This window comes from Podarcis filfolensis, assembly GCF_964270895.1.
Source record: "Podarcis filfolensis genome assembly, chromosome: 6".
Taxonomy (NCBI): domain Eukaryota; kingdom Metazoa; phylum Chordata; class Lepidosauria; order Squamata; family Lacertidae; genus Podarcis; species Podarcis filfolensis.
In genome coordinates this window covers 90,829,673-90,854,829 of record NC_139609.1, presented here as the reverse complement: position 1 = coordinate 90,854,829, position 25,157 = coordinate 90,829,673, and the positions used below count along the sequence as shown (strand labels likewise).

The window sequence follows — 25,157 nt, the reverse complement described above, 5'->3', positions numbered from 1 at the left end:
GCAACCACTGTGAAATCTTCTGGTCTGATGGCTCAGAGTGCCATTTTTAACCTCTGGCCACGTTGTGAGCTGAAATACCTCCCTACTTTCTATTAATTTTGAAAAGCAAATTATTAACTGGCTTTCCACACATTATTATTTTTTTAACTGCTGCATAATACTTTCAAGTCAGTGAGTTTTAATAAGGTCAGGTTTTAAAAAAATAAATGTAGAAGGACAAGCCTGGCTGAAGAAGAACAAGCATGACCTCTGCAACAGAAAGCATTGCCTCGCTGATGTTTCAAATAAAAATAGTGTAAAATTAGAGCTAACACTGGTGAGGTGTGCCCCAATCTAAAAACAATGAATGACGAATCCTTGCTCAAACATGTGCTCTCTCTCTCTATCACTGAAACACTGCAAATCTTTCCAAAGCAAATTCTGGGATGGCATAGTCAAACATCACTAGGGCATGAAGTGAAAGAATCAAGCAGCCAGTACTTGTGAAGTCAATGTTTAGTCAGTCAACCGCCTCCCACTACTCTGCAGTGGGAATTAGCATTTGTATACTCTGGTCACTTTCAGTCTTTTGATCTCCAGCCTTCAAATTAGGACTGCCATGCATAGGAGGGGTCTCATGTGTACCCCTTCTCATTTTCTGCCTCTCTCTTCTGCTTCTCTTTATCTCTCTATCTATTTATCTACTGTATTATTTGTTCAGATAGTATAAATAATGCTTGATATTTAATGTTTGTTGTTGTTTAGTCGTTTAGTCGTGTCCGACTCTTCGTGACCCCATGGACCAGAGCACGCCAGGCACTTCTGTCTTCTGTCTTATGTTAATGTTAATGTTAACATGTTAATGTTAACATTTAACATTAATGTTAATGTTAACATGTTAATGTTAACATTTAATAATAAGTAAAGGTAATGGGACCTCTGAACGTGAGGTCCAGTCGCGGACGACTCTGGGGTTGCGGCGCTCATCTCGCTTTATTGGCCGAGGGAGCCAGTGTACAGCTTCCGGGTTATGTGGCCAGCATGACCAAGCCGCTTCTGGCGAACCAGAGCAGCACACAGAAACGCCGTTTACCTTCCCGCCGGAGCGGTACCTATTTATCTACTCGCACTTTGATGTACTTTTGAACTGCTAGGTTGGCAGGAGCAGGGACTGAGCAACGGGAGCTCACCCTGTCGCGGGGATTCGAACTGCCAACCTTCTGATCGGCAAGCCCTAGGCTCTGTGGTTTAGACCACAGTGCCATCCGCGTCCCTTTAATAATAATAAGAACTAATAATTAATCCATCTATCTATCTATGAACTGTTATTTGTTCAGACAGATAGATAGATGTATTATTAATTATTAGTTGTTGTTGTTGTTGTTGTTAAATGTTAACATTAAATATTAAGCATAATTTGTAACAGCTTACAATCAGAGAATCGCAGAAATAAGGTGGGTTCTAATAATATACACCTCAAGTGTCAAAAGCTAGGATAAAGAGGTTCATCTTCAGCATTTGCTGAAATCTGCACCATGAAGGTGTCAGATGCACCTCTGTGTGGAGGGAGTTCCACAACTTAGGAGCTGCCACAGAGAAGGCCCTGTCCCAGGCCGCCACCCTGAGCCTCTGAAGGTGGAGGAACTATCAAGAGAAGAGCCTTCTGTTAAGCTTAGCAACCGAAAGGTTCTGTGGGGAAGGAGGAGGTCATTCAGGTATTTGGCGGTCTTTACGGTCTTTAAACGCTAATGTGAGCACCTTGAATTGGGCCCATAAACAAACTGGCAACTAGTACAGCTGTTTTAAAACAATCAGTCTGCTGCAATTTGGACCAAACTGAAGTTTCTGAGTGGTCTTCTAGGGCAGCCCCAGGTAGAGTGCATTGCAGTAATCCAGTCTAGATGTTGCCAGAGCATCCCTGCCTTGCTGGCAAACCATATGGAACTGAAAGGGCAACTGTTTATCATAAATCCCATCCCTTGGGGATCAGAGGTGTCATCCGTAGTCCTCTAGGGAGGTTTACCATCTAAAGGGATCTCAGAAAAGGAAATATACCTTGTAGCAATGCACAAAGAAGATATCTGCCAAGGAGGGTGAGAACTTTACCTGGTTGTTTCCAAAGACTTGCTTTTAACACTTTAGTGTTATTAGCATCATATTTGCAGTAAAAATTTATCACACCTTTTGCTCATGCTCTGAAGCATGTTGCTATTTTTCTCAACATTTCAGGGGTGGCGGGGTAGAAAACAATGTATATGGAAATGCCAGAATTGCCTTTCCTCTCTTCCATAATGACTTCAGATGTATGGAAATTCAATAGGAATCTGATATCATGTGAATTTGGGGTGCCTGGGAATCCCAGTTGCTTTTTCTTAAATCTTGTAGTCCTAGTAGTTCTTTGTCATTTAAGAATTTATTGGCTAAAATCTGTGTTGCCCCAGGCAACTTACAACAGGGGGGAAATACAGAAAAAGTAAAAACACACCTGCAACTTTTACGTACATCTTTGTCCTTTCCCACCCACTTTGGGGTTTTTCCTGGTGAAACCCAAGTAGACACCTTGAAAGCAGGAGATCTGTTGGAGGCTGAACTGGAGGAGGGAAAGTCACAAGCAAGATGTATTTTGGGAAATAAGGTCAGAAGGCAGGACAGGACCAAACAGAATCACACAGAGAGCATTCAAGGTTTCAAGGTATAGTTAAGGGATTTGCTCTGGAAGGAGAAGGCAAGTTAAATTCAAAAGACTCACGTTTTTCTGCTATTAAGGCCAATGATTTACATAATAGATAGACCTTTATTATTATTATTATTTTACAACTCTCTAGCCTAATGAGAGTATTAGGAAAAGGATGTTTCCAATTAGAGTGGCCTGAATAACATCAAATTCTCCCCAATTCTTTCCAATGCTTGCAGGAAAAGGAAGATGCATGGCTTCTAATCTTATCTCGATTGGGAAGGCCGGCACAGAGTGAAATGGCTGTTTGCCAGCAACAAAAACACCATTGCCAAGAAGAGGCTGCATCCTAGTTAGAACGACCTTTCTCTCTCTCCCCACACCCCTTCAAAGGCCATTTTTCTGCAAACGACCCAGATGCTCTGCGGCTCCATATCATCCGCTCACCTCGACAATCTGCCCGGGGCGTTTCTAGCCCACAATGTTATGCTGAGAAGTGGGATGGAAAGGCAAGGAGGCGATTGCAGCAAGGATGGCTTCCTGTATGCAAGCAAGCTCACCTTGCCTCTCTCATTTCGCAGCAAACAGGGAAAGCAAAGTCATTTGCCTCTGCCTCTTCTGTGTCAGTAACACCATAATCTCTCCTGCTCTGCCTGGGCAACAAACAGCCTGGCTTTGCTTTCAGCAGGAAGAATGGATCGGAGGACTGCAATTATTCCAGCGGGCCGGGCTGGCGTCTCTCCTTGCATTGTTAAGGGATGAGGCTGTTCCATTGTGCAAAGAGAGAAAGGCAGGCCCATCTCTCCTGGCTTCTGCATCTCTTGATAACTAAAGGTGGAATGATGATGGTGTGGATGGTCCATCTTGGTGTTCCAGAAGCCTGGAATGTGCAGGTCACGCTCAGTGGAGCACACTCATAACTGGAGCAAAAGCTGAATGACGCTCCTGGTTGGGTGGGTGGTCATGTGTCCTCCTTTACAGAAGAGAGTCCTCTGTTTGGGGGACCAGGTGTCAGGAACTGGCTAGATGAAGATTGGTGGGCGCTGTTTGCCCAAGAGCCTCCCAGGGAGGAAACAGAAGATGATGACTTAGATCCAGAATCCTTGTGGTGGAACACTGAGGAGCAGTCTTGGGAAGGGACAAAATGGGAGGTGCTAGAAGCAGGGGGTGGTGGTCAGGAGGAGGAGGGCCTTCGAGGACAGGGTTAGGGACTGTCAAGAGTCCAGGTTCCCAGCTTGATAATACAGTAAGCATAGGTAATTGAAAAGGAGGATGTATTGCAAAAACAAACAGATAGCTCCGGACGGCTGTAACAAAGCCTCCGGCATCATTACTCAAGATGACCCTTCTGAAGACTCCTTCCGGCGTCAACAGAAGATGTTGAACTTAAGACCCTTACATCTCTTGTTTTGCTTCCTATCTAGCAGCCCTCCCATTTGCCGACTTTTTGGACTTAGTGGATCAGCTCCATCCTCTTCCTGTTCTGAGAGGCTATCTCTGAGTTTGTTCGCACCTCTTTGTGCTTCCTGCAAGCTTTGACTGTGTTCTAGCCTGCTCTCAGCTACTGCCTTATCAGCCTGCCCTTCAAGGTCAGGAAGAGATGAGGTCTGCAGCTGCTAACTCTCCCCTGCCTGACTATCATCTAAGCCTCTCTGTTCCTGGCTGCTTTCTGCAGTTGGCTGCCAACCTTCGCTTGGAGCTGGCTCATTCCTGACAGGGACTGAGATTGACAGTGTGAGCACAGGCAGAGAGGAGTCAGAGGTTGACCCTGCTACCCAGCAGCGGGACAGTCTCAGTCCTGCAGGCTCTCCTCCATCTCTGACACTCTGCTCAAGGAGAGTCCAGCATGTTGCTGAGCAATGGGCCGAACAGGCCCAGAGAAGGAGCCCATCGACTTTGCCTGCTTGGGAGGGGTCCAGAGTGAGAGGTTAGAGGGGGGAGGCGGGGCCAGTGGTCAGTTTCAGCAAGGTCTCTGGCCGAATGAGTCAAGTTTAAAGACGAAGAACTATGCGTTGGGAAAGTAGAGACAGACTAAGCAGGCACACACTTCCTCACAACGGCGAGATGTCTTGTGCTTCTATTTAAATTACAGTATTCCTCCCCTCAAAAAAATTGCAATCTCACCTCAATCACATTGCAATCACACCTCAAAAAAATTGCAATCTTTAAGGAAGATTGGAAAATGTTTGTAGAATATCTGGAGAATCATTGTAAACAGGTTAAAACGTTAGCAGGATTGGAGTGAATTCAGCAGCAAAAAGTATGTTGAGATAAAATGAGAGAGGAAAAACTCAGAGGAATTAGAATAGGAGGCCGCAAGGGATAATCAGAAGGAATCATGGAAGTGGGGGGGGGGAGAAGGGAAGTCGATGTTTAATGTAATGTTTTGCTTTGTATAGGTGATCATGAAAACAATACAAATACAATGTATATATTGAAAAATTGCAGGTACATTATATACATAATTTAGCATATGCAAATCTTGTACAAGTCTGCCATCTTTTGTTCCAATCTAACACCGGCCACGGTTGTTGCTTCGGTCAGAAAAATAATTATTATGAGTTGTTTCAACTGGCTGGCAATATGAGATCATGAAGAGCCACAGCAGTAACTGTAATTTTTAAATACTGGAAATTGATGAAACCATATATATCTATATATCTGACTATATCTATCTATTTATTATCTATCTATCCATCCATCATTGCTTTTAGAGAGACTGCTGATACTGTTTAAGGGCTCATGCCCCCGCCCATGCCTTAAGCCTGAAATGTTATCTCAGGGTTGTTAGCCACAGTTATTCCTAAAACAAAAAATAATAACAGGAATTGCCCTTCTTACTAATGCAGCCATGTGGTAAGAAGCTCAGGATATGGTACAATGAATCCCCACCCCCTTAAATAATAATAATAAGAAAAATGTTTGCTTGCCCTTCTCTACAGCCTCAGCTACAGTAAGCAGCGAGCCTTAGAGAACGACCCTTAGAAAATGAGATTTTATGGCGCGCACTGAAAACCACTGGCAACAGAGAGAAAGGAGTCCCCGCATGTGCTGGTGGAAACACAATGCTTACAAATTATTAGCCTTTGTTGGAATTAATAACACACACCCAGTCACCTAAAGTGTCAGAATTAATCGACATTGTTACAAGCGAAGACAGAGAGGGAGAACATTGGCCTACTTTCTGCCATAAAAGTCTCTTTCTGCCATAGCGCCTTACCGTGCGGTAGAGAGGATGTTGCCCCAATGGCACTTGCTAGGGAGTTAAGTCTCACTTTGCTCACTGGGGGTTGTTCCTGAGCGAGTGCAGTTAGAACAGAGGAGCAGTGGTGTCACCCTCTTGACAGCTGTCATCGCCTCCTGAGTGAGCAGTGCTTCAGATCGTACAGTAAGTGGCATGTTGCCCATATTTCTCTAGGATCTGTTTCAAGAAGATGGGGGGAAAGGAAAAACCCAGCTCAACTCTTCTTTGAAGGATGAGAAAACCAGCATGTTCAGGAAAGCTAGCAAGCAAGTAGTTCAGCTCATTGTTGCAGAAAGCCAGTTACAGGAAACAGGACTCAGCCATAGGGGGGAGAGAGAGCAACCTCATTGCTTCATCAAAACGACATGCCCTCCAACATTTCTCCAATGGAAATAAAGGTAAAGGTAAAGGGACCCCCGACCATTAGGTCCAGTCGTGACCGACTCTGGGGTTGCGGCGCTCATCTCCCTTAATTGGCCGAGGGAGCCGGCGTTTGTCCACAGACAGCTTCCGGGTCATATGTCCAGCATGACCAAGCTGCTTCTGGTGAACCAGAGCAGCGCACGGAAACGCCGTTTACCTTCCCGCCGGAGCGGTACCTATTTATCTACTTGCACTTTGATGTGCTTTTGAACTGCTAGGTTGGCAGGAGCAGGGACCAAGCAACGGGACCTCACCCCGTCGCGGGGATTTGAACCACCGACCTTCTGATCGGCAAGTCCTAGGCTCTGTGGTTTAACCCACAGCGCCACCCACGTCCCCCAATGGAAATAGGGATGTCCTAATTATTAATAATAGATATATTATTTATACCCCACCCATCTGTCTTCTAAAGGTTGTATAGTTACTTATCTCCTTGGCTCAAGGGGTCACATAACTCCATACCCTCCAACATTTCTCTGATGAGAATAGGGACGTCCTAAGGAAAAGCGAGAGATTCCGGGATCAAATCAGCAACCGAGACGGCTTTTGTAAACCTGGGACCATCCCTGGAAAATGTTGGAATGTTCAGGGTGGCAGGAGAGGATATCTTGTTTATTGTTAGCCTTCCTAACTAGTGCTAGCAAGTTCCTCTACTTACCAGAGTTACATTCCCCTTTTCACATGCACAGCAGATAGCTGGTTGCAGGCTCGTGTGAGCCTCTCACTATTAAACAATTTGGTCTGTCTTCAGATTGAATAGTACATTCCTGGTAAGTTCCCTTGAATCCTTCTTAATAGAATAAAATGCCACAATCTTATTCAAAGTCAATAAAAGAAGTTCACAGCCAGATTCCTGAAGGCAGACTTAGTTACAAATATGTTAATGTGGATAATCCCAGTGCTTCTGCTAGCTGAGAGCTAGCAGTGCAGTCCTAGCTAAAAAGCTGGTCAAATGAAGAAGGAAGTCAAAAAGAGAGAGAGGTTGCTGTGTGACTTTTGTTACCTGGACAGGTTAGGTCACGTCTACCTTCTATCACATGCAAAAGGAAGGATGCTCCAGCCAGGAGGAACAGGAAGTATCGACTGGCTGGACCAAACATTCCTCCGGATGTCTTCTCTAGCATTTCAAGGAATGTTGCACTTGACTGCCTCTCATGGATCACATCCCACAGAAAATAGGGACTGTTACGGAAAAATCTAGGTGTGAGGCTGCTCAGTCACCCAGCTCGTTAGGCAGAGCCCGCGGGTCCCTGCGGAATAAAGGAAGGAGTCCAGCTACCAACCAGAGCAAATAGCTGTAGATCAGTTTATTGTGCAACAGGTTCAAAGAGGAATTTTGAACCCCGAAGATGGGGTGACAAAGACTTTTAAAATTTTCCCACCATACCCCAGAATACAGTTCGTACAGCATCATTGCTACATCACTGACATGTCACAAAAGGGGAGGAGTAGACAGAGGTTACACTAGTTTAACCTTGGCAAACATGTCCAGACAATTCCTTCGTGCAAGATTAGCATATGCAGACATGGCAGGGCAAGACTCAGGTATAAGATTAGCATAGACAAATATGTCTTAAGTACCCACCACCCAAAAGTACAATAGAAATTCCTTTGCATGTCTGGAGCCTGAGGCAAGTCAGGTGATGAGATCTGGCTTCTCTTGGCTAACAATGAGCCCAGCAACTGTCACCTCTGGGAACTTCCTGGAGTCCTTTTTCAAGGGGGAAATAGCTTTGGAATGGAGGAAACTGTCAAAGGAGTTGATTTTATATGATTTTATATTATTTTTAAAGCTAGGTAACTTCTCTGAGCTTACATTCAGGGAATACATTCAAGGATACATTCAGGCATAATATTTGCAACATTTAACTTTAAAGATGTGCCCCCCCCCCTGTAATTTCTGTAACAGGGACACTTGGAGGGTCTGGACTCAGGTGCCACCACCTACTACATTCATTCTGGGGTTTAGCACCCTCCAAGCAGCAGCCACGAAATTAAAAGACGCTTGCTTCTTGGGAGAAAAGCAATGACAAACCTAGACAGCATCTTAAAAAGCAGAGACTTCACCTTGCCAACAAAGGTCCGTATAGTTAAAGCTATGGTTTTCCCAGTAGTGATGTATGGAAGTGAGAGCTGGACCATAAAGAAGGCTGATCGCCGAAGAATTGATGCTTTTGAATTGTGGTGCTGGAGGAGACTCTTGAGAGTCCCATGGACTGCAAGAAGATCAAACCTATCCATTCTGAAGGAAATCAGCCCTGAGTGTTCACTGGAAGGACAGATCCTGAAGCTGAGGCTCCAATACTTTGGCCACTTCATGAGAAGAGAAGACTCCCTGGAAAAGACCCTGATGTTGGGAAAGATGGAGGGCACAAGGAGAAGGGGACGACAGAGGACGAGATGGTTGGACAGTGTTCTCGAAGCTACCTGCATGAGTTTGACCAAACTGTGGGAGGCAGTGGAAGACAGGAGTGCCTGGCGTGCTCTGGTCCATGGGGTCACAAAGAGCCGGAAACAACTAAACAACAAATGCAGTTACAGGAGTTTACAGTTTTATTTGCACTGCCCGTTAAACCACCTGTTATCCTCAGTTCTTCTTCGTTCTTAAGCCAGAAAGATGCACAGGCACGCACAAAAGTACAGCGGGAGCCTGCAAAGAATGCTCGTTTCGTTTCATTTCCCTCCCTGGATGGGCATCTATCTGGGCTTTGAAAGTTTTTCCCTCTTGTGACCGCCTGCGGCAAATAAACAAAATTCCCAGGGCAGTGGCGGCGGCATACGGCACTCAAACAGCCCCCTGAATGTTATTGTTCTCAGAGTTGTAAGGCGTTGACTACAAACAACCTCTGGATGGCAAAGGGAGAGGGCTTGCTCAAGGCAAGGTGATATTCCCTCATTAAAATACAGTCGTAAGAAGTGTGCGTGTGTGTGTGTTCAAGAGGGTAGAAAGCTCTGCCTTAGCGCAGATCAGAAACCACTTGGAAGTCCTTGTTTGCAAAAGCAGGGGGAAAAGGGAAACATGTATTGTACTTGTGCACAGAGTAACCCCCGGAGAACAGTTAATGCTGCCGCGTGTTAAAAGGAAACTTTTGTTAACTAAGTATGGATCACAACAATTGCATTTTGGGAACATTGTTCGAAATGGGCCTCCCAGGTTGTGCTTGCTGAACACACAGCTGAAAGGAGGACACGGAGTTTGTGCCTTGTTATATCTGGTGTTTCTGAAGTATTTCTAGAATTTCAGGTAACTCACAATATGCCGGGCCGACTTATGCATCATGAAAACAAGGACACTGATTGGCAGAATATTTACATATGCTAATATGGAGAGGCACAAAATTAGAAATGATTGCTACAACTTAAATAGAAATAGATCTCACTGTAGGGACTCAGGTGGCGCTGTGGGTTAAACCACAGAGCCTAGGACTTGCCGATCAGAAGGTTGGCAGTTCGAATCCCCACAACGGGGTGAGCTCCCATGCTTGGTCCTGCCAACCTAGCAGTTTGAAAGCATGTCAAAGTGCAAGTAGATAAATAGGTAAGGTAAACGGGAAGGTAAACGGCGTTTCCGTGCGCTGCTCTGGTTCGCCAGAAGCAGCTTAGTCATACTGGCCACATGACCCGGAAGCTGTACGCCGGCTCCCTCGTCCAATAAAGCGAGATGAGCGCCGCAACCCCAGAGTCGGTCATGACTGGACCTAATGGTCAGGGGTCCCTTTACCTTTACCTTTTATCTGCAGTGTTAGCCATCAGAGATGCATCTTGTGTGAACATCTCTCTCCTAGAAAGCTGGATCCAACTGCTGATCATTTAAGGCCGTATCTCTACATGCAGCAGAATATGATGGCAGTGACAGAGTGGACTGTACCTCTTTAGACAGCAAATGGGGGATTTCTTATGTGAAAAACTGTGCAAGCGGATAACTAGCCCCTCAGACAATGGACCGAACAACAGCTCCCTTGGCTCCCTCGGCCAGTAAAGCGAGATGAGCGCCACAACCCCAGAGTCGGCCACAACTGGACCTAATGGTCAGGGGTCCCTTTACCTTTACCTATATCTCACTGTAGTTGGGAAGAAGTTGCATGCAGAAGGTCCCAGATTCAGTCCCCGACAGGCAGAGCTGGGAGAAACCCGTGTCTGAAACTCTGGAGAGCTGCTGCCAGTCGGTGCAGGCAGTCCTGAGCTACATGGACCAATGATCTAATCCAGTATAAAGCAGCTTCCTATGTTATGCTGCTATGAAAGACTGACTGGTGAGCTGTGCACCTGCTCAGTTTTCTCTCTAGGTGCTAACTGTTGATAGACCCCTGTTGCTCTCTCTCCTTAGGCTGCCTTATCGTTAAATTGGACTTAGACTGAACAGCCCATTGGATAGAGAACGCCTTCAAATGTCCTCTGTGAAGCAGGAGAAACAGACATCCTATTTACACCTGGTCCCACAGGACGCTGGAGGGGAGCGTCAGTTTCCATTCCCACATTCCCCCTACCGACCCACCCACCCTTTCTTGGCTGCTCGCCCAGCGGAGCCAGAGCCGGCAGCTGTTGTGCCCTGTTCTAAAGGGAACATGAGATTTGCTCAGCAAGACAATCAGAAATTCTAAAGGTTTTCCTTCAGTGACATGAAATCTTAAAGTGCAGACCAAATAATAATAAAATGGGAGCAGCTAGCAGCAGCGTCAATGAGCTTCCAGAAAACGAATACTTAAAAAAATTGTCAGGACAAGGGGGATATCTGAGAATGACACATTCTGGAATCAACTGCTCTCTTTTAGCTTTAATAGCCCAACAAACAGTACATTTCCAAGCCCAATTCAAAGTGTTGGTGCTGACCTTTAACGCCCTAAACGGCCTTGGCCCAGTAGACCTGAAGGAGCGTCTCCATCCCCATCGTTCTGCCGGACACTGAGGTCCAGCGCTGAGGGCCTTCTGGCGGTTCCCTCATTGTGAGAAGCCAAGTTGCAGGGAACCAGGCAGAGGGCCTTTTCGGTAGTGGCATCCGCCCTGTGGAACACCCTCCCACCAGATGTCAAAGAGAACAACAACTACTAGACTTTTAGAAGACATCTGAAGGCTGCCCTGTTTAGGGAAGCTTTTAATGTTCGATGGATTACTGTTTTTTAATATTTTGTTGGCAGCCACCCAGAGTCGCTGGGGAAGCCTAGCCAGATGGACAGGGTATAAATAATAAATAATAAATAAAATATTATTATTATTATTATTATTATTATTATTATCCCATCTAGCGCAGTATTGCCAATCCTGGCTGACAACAGCTTACCAGTATCACAGGGTCCAGCCCCATCACCTATTTGACCTTATATCTTGAGGTTCCAGGAGTTGAAACTGGGGACTTCTATAATCTGTGATTCTCCAAGTTGGATCCCCAGCAGTTATTGGACTACAACTCCCATCATCCATACTTAGCAGGACCAGTGGTCGGGGATGATGGGAGCTGTAGTCCAACAACAGCTGGGGACCAACTTTGAGAAACACTGTTCACAGAGGTGGGTTCCCCCAGTTGTTGTCGATGGACTCTAAGACCTTCAAGTCCCAGCCAGCATGGCCAAGAGTCAGGGATGATGGGAGTTGTAGTTCACCGACATCTGGATGGCCACAGGTCCCCTTTCCCTTTGTCTAGCCTTGAACAGCCCTTTGAGTTGCTCAGCCAATCGGCATTTGGAAGATGTCCTGTAAGTGCTCACACAGGCGAGACTCTTGTTGAGAGCAACGTGCATCAATATCTACAAAACATATGATCATTCATTCTTTTCTTCTGGTACTCCTCAGTCAAGGTAAAGGGACCCCTGACCATTAGGTCCAGTCATGGCCGACTCTGGGGTTGCGGCGCTCATCTCGCTTTATTGGCCGAGGGAGCCGGTGTACAGCTTCTGGGTCATGTGGCCAGCATGACTAAGCCGCTTCTGGCAAACCAGAGCAGCGCACGGAAATGCCGTTTACCTTCCCGCCAGAGCGGTCCCTATTTATCTACTTGCAGTTTGACGTGCTTTTGAACTGCTAGGTTGGCAGGAGCAGGGACCGAGCAGCGGGAGCTCACACCATCACGGGGATTCGAACTGCCAACCTTCTGATCGGCAAGTCCTAGGCTCTGTGGTTTAACCCACAGTGCCACCCGCGTCCCTTGCTCAGTAGTTATGACTTATTATCTCCTCTGCGGATTCGGGCTCGGCGCTCCTATTATGTGCTTTGTTCTCACTCGGCCCACCTGCTTCTTTCTATCCCATTAGTCCTACTCCCATGACATAAATGAAGGCCTTCTGCGCCTGAGCCTCGTTCTGCCATCAAACGCACATCTGTCATGTTGCTGGGCAGTTCCTGGGCGCCTTGAACGAAGAGTTGCTTAGGGAATCTGCTACAGCAACTTTACACATAACTTTGCCCTTGTGCGTGGATGGGTTTTTCCAGCACTTTCACAGAATCATAGAGAGTTGAGAGGTACCCCTAAAGGCCATCTAGCCCAGCCCCCAGCAATGCAGGAATCACAACTCAGGTATCCCTGACAGATGGCCATCCAACCTCTGCTTTAAAACCTCCAGCGAAGGAGAGTCCACCATCTTCCTTTGGAATGTGGGAATCTTCAGGGATGCAGGAGAGGATATATTGTTTGATTATAGCCTTTCCAACTTGTGTAAACAAGTTCACAATTTAGCAGAGTAACATTCCCCTTTTTAAACTCACAGCGGATGTGTTTGCTCAGGCTCGCTAAAGCCTCTATAATAACTCTTCTGGTATTTTCCCCTTATTCCCTCATAAAAGATAAGACATGACACAGTCTTCTATAGAAGTATAAGAAGAGTTTACTCACATTCTGTTCACAGTCGGATCCCAGAAGGCAGACTTAGCTTAGAAAAGTAACATATACTTGGAAACTATCTCATAAGGAGACAGTCCCTTTGACAAAGAGAGCATCTTTGGCTAAGAAGACGTTGCTTCTTCGATGCATGTAGTCAAAAAGAGAGAGAGATGGCTGCCCTGCCCTGTGCTTTTGTCGTTACCTGCACAGGTGAGGCCACACCCACCTCTAGTCACATGCAGAGGACGTCTGTCCCAGCCCAGAAGGAAACAGGAAGTTTACCTGCTGGCTGGACAAACATTCCTCCCCGTGTGTAAACATGTTCTCTCTAGGAATGTTGTTCTTGACTGCTCTTGTGTTTCATATCCCACATGGAAGTGGGCCCTGTCGCTTTGCCAGCTTGATACATTCGCGGTCTTTAACCATGTCATGAAAAGCTTCCTTTGCTGATTTTGTTTGGTTCAAATTTGTGTTGAGGTGCCATACGACTGGATGGCAGAGGGGGGGCTTTCCACCTGCCGCTTTCAAATGGCTACACCCAGTCTAGGTCCATTCCAAAGTCCAGGGTCAAGATCCATTCGAAAGCAGCACATCGCGCCACAACGAGAGTCAGCCCAAGCAAAGCCACGGCCTTCCAGTTGAGTTGCGCTTGGGTTTTCCTGGATGTTGTTAGAAATTGTCAGCAGAGAGTGCAGACGCGTGTAACCCAAGCCGACGGCTGAATCAGCAGAATGAGCTCTCGTTGGTAAAGATTTATTATACGTTATCGGTAGCATCCACAATCTTTCTGTGATTAGAGCTCCATTGTGCGTAATTATCTCATAGGAATCTGGCTCTTTGATGTGTGTTTCATCCACCAGACTGAAATACAGTTCAATTTGAGTGGCTTTTTCATGGTTGGGTGGAATTTACATTAATTCTTCTAGGCCTGCAGGGCTGGATTGGACTGTCGCTAGTAAGATCATCATAAATATTCATATGTACAGCGTTCTTGTAATGCCAGCAAAGAGGCAATCAAGGAATCCCAATAATGACTAGCTCTAGCGCCATTGTGGAAACCGAAGCCTGTGTAGAACTGATGTAAAAGGTAAAAAAAGTAAAGGAACCCTGGACGGTTAAGTCCAGTCAAAGGCGACTATGGGGTTGTGGTGCTCATCTTGCTTTCAGGCCGAGGGAGCCGGCGTTTGTCCGCAGGCAGCTTTCCAGGTCAGGTGGCCAGCAGGACTAAACCACTTCTGGTGCAACGGAACACAGTGACGGAAACCAGAGCACACAGAAATGCTGTTTACCTTCCTGCCACAGTGGTACCTATTTATCTACTTGCACTGGTGTGCTTTTGAACTGCTAGGTAGGCAGGAGCTGAGACAGAGCAACGGAACTCACCCCGCCATGCGGATTTGAACCGCCGACCTTCTGATCAGCAAGCCCAAGAGGCTCCGTAGTTTAGACCACAGCGCCACCCGTGTCCCTTCTGTGTGGAACTGATGTGGAAGCCTATAGAAATTGTGCCTCCCCACATCCAAGAGCAACAACACCAACCGCACCATGTGACTCCAAGGTAGTCCTTTTTTTAAAAAAGTAATATTTATTAAGAGTTTAAAGATTACAAAAAGAAGAAAAAAAGTTAAACAAAGCAAAACAATACAATACAATACATGAAAAACAAAAAACACTACTAATCTTGACAAAACAGAAACAAAAACAAAAACAATTAAAAACACATCCAATATTTCCATATCTTATCTTTCATTTACTTGTTTCAACAACCTCCTCACACCTCCCTTTTTTGTGTTCTAGTTCAGTTAGCTATTTCAGCAAATCCTTTCCATCTTTCTCAATTTTTGTCCTATAATTTATCTTAACACAATCTAACCTTACTTTTTCCCCCTTTGGCCCATTTACAATCTATTTTTACTTAATTCTTTATAACATTTCTGCTAAAGCCATATAACTTCATTCCAGCATCCTTCTAACATTCGTTAATTTTACAGTGTTTCTGTAATTTTTTTCCAGTCTTCTTCCACCGACTCTTCTCCCTGGTCTCGGATTCTGCCAGTCATTTCCGCCAGTTCCATGTAGTCCATCAACTTCATCTGCCATTCTTCCCAGGTGGGTAAATCTTGTGTCTTTCAGTGCTTTGCGATAAGTATTCTTGCTGCTGTTGTGCCAAGGTAGTCCTATGGGTGATTCCAGTGCATGTAGGAGATTCCTAGCTCATTTCCTGGCATCTCCTGATAGGGCTGAGAGTGTTCCCAGTTAGAAACCCTGGAGAGTTGCTGCTACCAGTCAGTGTAGGCAGTGTAGGCAATGCTGGGCTGGAGAGACCAATTGTCTGACTCCCCTGTTTCAATGTGGCCTGTCCATTTTAAAGGAAAAGCGTCTTAACCCAGCTCCGAGTCAGAGCAGAACTGAAACAAGCTACAAGCACTATGCCTATTAGCTCTTCAGAGACAAACAATCTGCCATTGAGAGCTAACATGGGGGAGATCAGGCTGAGCGAGCGGAGATGAAGATCACTTTAATAGCTCTTCTCAAAGCAGCAGCGATCAAGCAGCAGCACAAGACAGAGGAGGAGGAGGAGGCCTCTGTGTAGGTAAAGGCTTTGTTAAAGGGAGGCAAGGAAGAAGCTGAAACGCTGTTGTCAAGCAGCGCCGCGCTTTAATTTCATGCCACATTATGACAATTGGCTCTGCAAAGCACTCGATGCGTGCGGCGGCCGAGCTGGTCTATTACAACTCGTGCCACCATGGCCAATGGGCCTGCGAGACTCGCGATAAACCTGATTAAATAGCAATGTGGGGGAGGGGGGAGTATGTTTGATTAATTCAATCCAGCGGCGTCTAGATCCAGTCTATGGGAAGAGCTTCACCCTGCTGCTTCAGCCCTCTGATCCAACTTTGCGAGATGGAGGAATCCCTACGCTACTCTGCTTTCACAAAACAAAACAAAAACAAGCATTTATTTTGTTTTGTTTTTATTTATTTAATTGTTGCATATACATCCTGCCTTTTCCTCAAAGGAGCTCCAGGTGGTGTACATAGTTGTCTCCCCCCCCCTTATTTAATCCCCACAATAATTCTGTGAGGTAGGTTGGGCTGAGAGGTCCAAGGTCACCCAGTGAGCTTCATGGCTGAGCAGGGATTCGAACCCTGGTGTGGCGTTTGCCTCCTAGGTGGGTCATAAGGAAAGGGTTAAATGAGTGTGATGTGATTGGCCAGAGAGAAACTGATAGGAGGAGTTAGGGTTAGAGTTGGAATTGTGTGGAAGTCAGTTGCGAGTTGTTGGGAGTTGGAGAAGGAAGAGGGAGGATACGTCTGTGGGTTGGTCGAGTTGTGTTGTGAGAGAGTGAGAGGAACTGTTGGGTGGAGTCAGATAGATAGTTGGGATAATCAGTTTGAAGTTGTTAGGGACGAATAGGTCAGTAAAGAAACTAAGATTAAGAAACTGACAAGAAAAATTAACTGAAACCTTAAACTTGTTCATACTTCTAAAAATAAACTTGATTATTTGTTAATGTTAACAACTGACTGGACTCCGTGTGTACCCGAGGGAAACGGGTTGGTGGCAGCGAAGAGGCAATCACAGTGGTGGCATAGGGATCAATAGACTGTCAAACGTCCGGGGACCCTGTGTGATCGCCACCAGTGGCGTAGCATGGGGGGTGCAGGGGGGGCCAGCCGCACCGGGCGCAACATCTGGGGGTTAGGGGGCGCAAATCCATGGGTTAGGGGGCGCAAATCCACGGGTTAGGGGGTGCAAATTACTTGCCTTGCCCCGGGTGCTGACAACCCACGCTACGCCACTGATTGCCACACCTGGTCCCTCAGCTCCCAGTCCAACACTCCAACCCGTACGGATTTCACAGAGCTCTTCAGTACTCCATAAGCAGCATTTTAGACAGCCACAGGTTGAGAGACCTGTCCAGGCTTACTAAAGGACACAAACCACCACCAGAAATAAAGGCCGGTGTGAAGCTGCAGTTTTAATAATAATAATAATAATAATAATAATAATAATAATAATAATAATGTGCAAGCAGGAATACACACCACTCAGTCACCTCTTAATTATGTTAAGGGAAGAAGGAGACTCCCCACTTCCCACCGCCACTGAGGGATTATGGGGGAAAGTCAATCCCTCTTACTTCAGCCACATAAATCCCCTGTATCTATTTGTCTGCAATTTGGCAGGCTTAATCCACTCTGCACTTGTAAATTTCATCCACGTTTGCCAAAGGGAGGCAGCCATAGCTGTTCTTAGATTCCACATTATAGTGAACTAGCAGAAAGTATTAGGCATCGCTCAGTAATTCTATTTTAAAAACCCTGAGATTTATAAATGGGTAATGCAATTTGTTAAGTTTCCTGCCAAATTTTGTCAACACCAGCACTGTTTTAAAAGATTCTGTCTGATTCAAAATGTTACCCAAAGACCAAAATCCTCTCCTTGATCTCACGAACCATCATGTCAAATTGGGAGATAGTATGGTCAGAGGTGCTCTAATCAGCACAGTTTAAAATGGTTTAGTCTGCCATCTGGATTCAAAATGGCATCCTCCCATGCCATTTGAACATAGACAAAGCCCTGCTCCTCTATCTCAGGAACTAGCATGCCAAACTGAGTGATGATGTGTGTCAATGCACAAAAAACAGCTGACAGACAGATGAGCAGACAACTTTCCAGGGTTCTGTCTATGTTTGTGAAATATACTGGGAGTCGAGTGTGGATTTCATGCTCTTTATTCAGCTCATAGTAGTGAGGAATGCCAGTTCCCCCAAAATGTCTGCTTTATATACATTATTTACACAATGGGCCCCATGTGATTGGCTAATTCCGGGATTCTCCTGTAGGCCAATCAGGCTGTGGATTCACTTCCACCTGGAGTTGGATTGGGTGGCTCCTGCGGACCAGTCAGAATGCTGCATTCTGAATCCTATTGTTCTAGGACTAATCAGACTGCTGCATTTTAGATCCTATTCAACTCAGTACATAACAGTTTGGATACCACTGGATGCCATTTTGAATCAAGATGGCGGACTACATTGTTCCCAGCATGCATTTGGACACCTCTTCAGATATCATCGCCCAATTCTACATGAAAGTTCCCTAGATCAAGGAGCAGGCCTTTTGTCTATGTTAGCTACACTGGACACCATTTTGAATCAAGAGAATCGATGGACTCTTTCTCAACTACACCGATTCTTTGGTTTCTGAGAATTCCTGAGCAATGCTGAGTAGAAGGCTGCTAGTCTCCCATTATGTGTAGTAAGACCGTGAGCATTCAGGCCCTGAATTTCTCATGGAAGAGATGAAGAACTGTTTGGGTACACAGCTTGCGATTCAGCAAAGGTAAAAGCATCCCGTGTAGGCTGGTGGCCTGCTAAGCACTTGACAGCTGCCTCTCTTCCAAGGCCCTATGCAGAAAAATCAGGAGCTTTACCTGGGATTCAAAAACACTGTTTTGAATGCGTTATAAACATGCAACACCAGATGGCACCAGAGAGTAAAAAAAAATCTATGTGATTTTCTGTAGCATTTTTTTCTTCTTTTGTTATAGCAATTTAATTTCTGACTTATATTGGGTTTTTCCTAGACTCGCCCAAGGATAGCTGATGGGTTTCATTTAGCTTAATAGTTGTCTTAATTGTAGATTTAATGTACCGTATATAACCCAAAGTCCAGTATTTTTCTGGGGAAACCCAGCCAGATGGGTGGGGTATAAATAAATTATTATTGTTGTTGATATTGATATAACTGCAAACTGCTTCATATTCCCTCCCTCCTTGCTGAGGCTTCAAAGAGGCTCCTGATCAGCAATTACAGCATTTATTTTTTTTATTGGTGCTGAAAGACTGTCTTCAGAGGAGGTTTGCTGCAGCATCTGACTGGCACTTAGTCACCTCCTTTGACCTTTCACTGGTGTCAGTCACCTGATTTCATTATGACATCAGATGACTGGCAGGTGGGTACTCCGGTCTACTTGTCAAAGTTGGTCTACGGGGGGCGGGGCGGGTTTAGGAACCCAGCCCATGGGCTGGATCCAGGTTGCCACCCCTCTTTTACAATGTTAAATGTTTAGTCCATACCTAAGGATTTCGGGACGCAGGTGGCGCTGTGGGTTAAACCACAGAGCCTAGGACTTGCCGATCAGAAGGTTGGTGGTTCGAATCCCCACAATGGGGTGAGCTCCCGCTGCTCGGTCCCTGCTCCTGTCAACCTAGCAGTTCGAAAGCACGTCAAAGTGCAAGTAGATAAATAGGAACCGCTCCAGCGGGAAGGTAAACGGCGTTTCTGTGCGCTGCTCTGGTTCTCCAGAAGCGGCCTAGTCATGCTGGCCACATGACCCGGAAGCTGTACGCCAGTTCCCTCGGCCACTAAAGCGAGATGAGCGCCGCAAACCCAGAGTTGGCCACAACTAAACCTAATGGTCAGGGGTCCCTTTACCCTTTACCTAAAGGATTCCCAGTGCCCGGCTGAGCTGATACATACACCTCGGAGCCCTATACGAGTTATCAGAGCTTCTAGGACACAGCAGTCACCAAGATTGGAATTCGCTTTCCTAGAAAGCTATAAATAATGGTAAATAGAAACTATTGCCGCTATCCTTTCCCCCCGCCTCTCTGTTTTAGTGCAATTCAGATCCTTCACTTTAAACTGTGGCAAGGCAGATTTGCTCCAAATCAGTTTGTTTATGAAAGCAAGCTTTAAATAAATTGCTGGTAATGAAACAAAGAGGGGGAGGCGAGGAAACAGGGTGTGTGTTTTTTCTCCTGCGCTTATGGAACGCTTGTTGCTGGGGGGGGGGGGCGTTGTTTTTTAGATCTTTCTTTGAAAGCTGTCGTTCCTCCCAGTAAAAAAAGAAAACGCATTTCCCTATCCATTTGTGCAAGCCGTAATTTCCCGCTGCTCTCGCTGCAAACGCATAATGGGAATTGCAAAGGGAGAAACCCATCTTGGAATTGCAAGAGAGAGAGATCAGCAAAGCCTTATTGTGCATTTGCCACCAGGGAAGCAGCGACGGGGAGAGCGGGGTGAGTGTGTGTGTGGAGCGACTTGCCTTCTGAAATACATACGGAGGCCTACCGCTGGCGCTACCGTGGTCAAATCAGTTTCAATTTAGGAGGGTCATACCATTATCCCCCCCCCCCCCATCTTCCGCAGATAGGAGCCGGCGGGTAGCTGCAAAACTGTGGACAGCAGAAGCGGCCGAGTCTGCAGGAAGCCACTTTGCGTTTGGGTTTTGCAGGCTCTTGTCAAGCCACGGCAGTGATGAAAACCAGCAATAATTTAATATCACTCAACGCTCGGCTGTGTTAACAGTAATATTGCAAGTAATGCTATTAATATAACGATGCATTAGGAACCGCGTCACTTTCAAATACGGTTGGCCTCGGAAAATTGGAAGCAAAAGGCCCAAAAGAACCTTTAAAACGAATTCTCGGCACTTTGCAAAGCCGCAGAAAACAAGAATCATTGTTTGTGTGTGTGTCTTTGCAGGGAACAAAGCCGTGGCAGTTAAGCTGGTGTGAAACGGAGACAAATTTGTAGTCTTTGGGCCTACTTCTACCACCTAAAAAAACCCTACTATTCCCAGCTTTGTTCTTCAGCAGAGGTGGGGAAGCTCTGCACAAGCCCATCTGTTGGGTAGGATGAAGCACATGCCTCAGGAGATGGAAGCATAAGAGGGAGTGCCTCACCTACCCTACTCCTGTTGTGTAGTGGTTAAGAGCAGTAGACTTGTAATCTGGTGAACCGGGTTCGCTTCCCTGTTCCTCCACACGCAGCTGCTGGGTGACCTTGGACTATTCACACTTCTCTGAAGTCTCTCAGACTCACTTGCCTCACAGAGTGTTTGTTGTGGGAGAGGAAGGGAAAGGAGATTGTTAGGCGCTTTGAGACTCCTTAAGGGGAGTGAAAGGCGGGATATCAAGTCCAAACTCCTCCTCCTCCTCCTCCTTTTCTTCTTCCACTCCCACCGGAACACACACACCCCTTCCAGCAAGAGGGAAGCTTTCTATTGTGTACCGTAACCACAGATCTTCACCACCCCTTGATATCGAGAATCCTTGATAACTTCAGCAGTGGGGTGTGGTAGTTCGAGCGTTGGACTTTGACCTGGGGGGGGGCAGGGTTCAAATCCCCACTCGGCCACAAAGCTCAATGGGTGGCCTCGGCTGGGCAATGTCTCTGGGCCGAAACTTACCTCTCAGGATAGCTGCAAGGATAGAAATATGAGGAGGTGGAAGAGCTGTGTGCGTGTCAAGCTTCAGGGAATCGGCTCCCCCCCCCCTCCCCGCCGCCCTCCGGTGGTAGTAGATAAGCAGAACAAAGGAAAAGGAAGGGAGAAGAAGAAGCTTTGCATGGAACTTAGCAGAGCAGAAGGTTCTGCTTATCATCGGGCTGGTGTCTACTTTATGCACTCCTTTGCTAAGAATAATAATAATAATTAAATGGAGGGAAAGGGACAAGAGACGCAGGGTGCAAAAACCTGCAGTTTGAGCTCCCTTGACCACCACTAATAGCACTCCTGCACTGGAGGCTGGCCCATTAGGGCACCGCTCCACCAACCTCAGCCAGCCATCAGTTGTCAGTCTTCAGGGAATTGGCTTCCTCCCCCCTTTGGCATTAGATAAACAGAACAAAGGAAAAGGAGTCTTCTTACCAGTTAGGAACTTTATTAATCACAGCCAGAGAACAAAGAAACCATTTCCTAGAAATCGCAGTGCTCCCAATTAAGTTCGCTTCCCCCTCCGTACCCAGGGCCATCATTACCCGGGGGTGCAAGGGGTGTGGGGCACCCAGGCGCCGAATTCGGGGGGGGCGCCGGGCACCCACTGCTAAAGCCACCTAAGCACATTGTATTGAGCTGCTATGTGGCAGCAGGGTCAATAGCATCTTTGACACAACTGATCTCGCGCCGCCTGCCTGCCGGGAGGAGGGGGAGTGACAGGAAAGAGGGAGAGACAGACAGAAAGAGAATGCACCTATCTAGCCCCAGGAGCATGCACAGGCTCCAGTAGAAGAACTCCCAGCTCTTCTAGAAATAAGGTTGCTCCCACAATGAAAGGCTGCCCGATATGGCTCTCCCACGCATGCCCACAATGCCCACCTGTCTCATCTTTCAGACACCTCCCTATGACCATAAGCACATGCGTGGAGTCTTTACACCGACTCCCAATGTGTTCTTTGTCTTCTTTAGAAAAGCTGGTTTTAAACAAAACAACTCCTTTTGGAGCCAGGCAGGCATGAGCGCTATTTGTTGTTGTTGTTTGGTCGTTTAGTCGTGTCCGACTCTTCGTGACCCCATGGACCAGAGCACGCAAAGCACTCCTGTCTTCCACTGCCTCCCGCAGTTTGGTCAAACTCATGCTGGTAGCTTCAAGAACACTTTTCCAACCCTTTCATCCTCTGTCGTCCCCTTCTCCTTGTGCCCTCCATCTTTCCCAACATCAGGGTCTTTTCCAGGGAGTCTTCTCTTCTCATGAGGTGGCCAAAGGGATAATAGTGACATAAGCATAATAAAACTAAATTTGGGCAGATCTTTGCACCCCAGCGGCTCATATGCTAAAGATGGCCCTATCCGTACCTATTAATCTACCTCACTCCTACATCTTCTAATCCGAGCTTGTGGCCTCTGTGTTTTCTGTTCTGCAACTTTCTGAGCTCTCCGGGACTTTGGGGAAGGGGGGGGGTGGATGCTATCCAGAGACTGTGAATCTATTAACTCTCTCTCTCTTCCAGTGTTTCTTCTCCTAGCTGTTCCCCATCCATCCAGTATTTCCCAGCTTCTGCCTTCTGAACTGTGCCCCTCTGCAAACCGCTGTTCCAAATCTATACTGTCCTCCTGCTCCTGGGAAGATTCAGGATCAGGGGGAGGGGGTGGCTCCCACCATTCCTCCTCATTTCAGCCCTCCTCAGCACAGTCCCTGACAGTATACCACCTTGAGGAGGAGGAGGAGTTTGGATTTCATATCCTGCTTTATCACTACCCGAAGGAGTCTCAAAGCGGCTAACATTCTCCTTTCCCTTCCTCCCCCACAACAAACACTCTGTGAGGTGAGTGGGGCTGAGAGACTTTAAGAAGTGTGACTGGCCCAAGGTCACCCAGCAGCTGCATGTGGAGGAGCGGGGACGTGAACCCGGTTCACCAGATTATGAGGCTACCACTCTTAACCACTACACCACTGTTATGTACTGAGTTGAATAGGATCCAAACTGCAGCAGTCCTTGAACAATAGGATCCAAATTGCAGTAGTCTGATTGGTCCTAGAACAATAGGATTCAGAATGCAGCAGTCTGATTGGTCCTAGAACAATGCAGCAGTATGATTGGTTGGCAGGAACCACCCAATCATGCTCCAGATATAAGTGAATCCACAACCTGATTGGCTTACAGTAGAATTCCGGAATTAGCCAATCATGTGCAGCCCATTGTGTAAATAATGTATATAAAGCAGATACTTTGAGGGGACTTTCTTTCATTCCTCCTCACCACTATGAGCTGAATAAAGAGCATGAAATCACTTTGCGACTCTGAGTATATTTCAACCACACTGGCTCTCAAATCCCAGAGCTCCTTTGGAGGAAAGGTAGGGTGAAAACATTGAATAAATGAATGAATAAGAGTTGCAGCCACAGACCGCTAGAGGGCATCACATTACCAATTCACTGGATGCAGTGCGGCTTTGTTCAAAGTTAGCCTTTGCAGGGCCGTGCTGCTTTTTGTTTGCAAGAACAGTGACCAGATTCATGCTTTGCAATGACCACGTTCATCACTTATTGGCCTTTTAGCTAAGATCAAGTGTAGGACCACATTTATGTTTTGCAAGGGAAATCAGCGCTGGAAGAACAGCCGGTGTGTTTGTGCGTGTTTGTGTGTGAGTGCAAAGGACCATCGCTCCCACCTTGCTGTCAATAATCCACACCAGAACTACATAATCACGGCGTTTAATTAAACAACAGAGGGAAAAGGCCCATATATTAATAATGCAGCCCAGCACTTCAGCATGTCGGGCTAAATACTATTTTCAAATTCGTAATGGAACACCTCGGCATTTGCAAGAAAACAAAATGTTATTAGGAGCTTAACAAAGTCCTTTCTTCGCTCAGAGTTCTTGCATCCCAGGAGCGAGAAGACGAAAGGGTATCTGCGGGTGAGGGCGGTGGAAAGGAAGGATGGATTTTCAACCCCATTTTCCTTAGCTGAACAACCAGGGAGGTAAAGTGCCAGATTACCAAACAGGAAGAGTAAGCACCACCCTATGGGCCTCACACCTTTTGGGGGGGGGGCCGGTGACAAGGGATCAAAATAATATTGATTTGATCTTGAAAGAAAATTACAGTCAAGTATTGGGAGATGTTGTCTTTGTCCATGGAGTTTTCTTGGCAGGGATACTGGAGTGGCTTGCCGGTTCCTGCTCCAGGTGGATCACATTTGGTCAAAACTGTCCACTATAATATGTCCATCTTGGGTGCCCTGCTCGGCATAGCTCATAGCTTCTCTGAGTTATTCAAGCCCCTTCGCCACGGCAAGGCAGTGATCCATGAAGGGGAGGCAGTGATCCATGAAGGGGACCATAAAGAAGGCTGATCGCCGAAGATTGATGCTTTTGAATTATGTTGCTGGAGGAGACTCTTGAGAGTCCCATGGACTGCAAGAAGATCACACCTATCCATTCTGAAGGAAATCAGTCCTGAGTGCTCACTGGAAGGACAGATCCTGAAGCTGAGGCTCCAATCCTTTGGCCACCTCATGAGAAGAGAAGACTCCCTGGAAAAGACCCTGATGTTGGGAAAGATGGAGGGCACAAGGAGAAGGGGACAACAGAGGATGAGATGGTTGGACAGTGTTCTTGAAGCTACCAGCATGAGTTTGACCAAACTGCGGGAGGCAGTGGAAGACAGGAGTGCCTGGCATTCTCTGGTCCATGGGGTCACGAAGAGTCGGACACGACTAAACGACTAAACAACAACAACATTGGGAGATGTTAGGTGTTGAGCGTTATTGTATCTTTCTGTTATTGTCTC

General features: G+C 46.5%; 1 long non-coding RNA gene across 1 annotated transcript; it reads left to right on the top strand.

Annotated features, from left to right (window-relative positions):
- The first annotated feature begins 10,557 nt into the window (after positions 1 to 10,557).
- LOC310764916 lies at positions 10,558 to 24,348 on the top strand. Its single transcript, XR_014549355.1, has 3 exons — positions 10,558 to 10,753; positions 13,674 to 13,876; positions 24,240 to 24,348. It is a non-coding gene; the product is annotated as an uncharacterized lncRNA (long non-coding RNA).
- Positions 24,349 to 25,157: the final 809 nt, after the last annotated feature.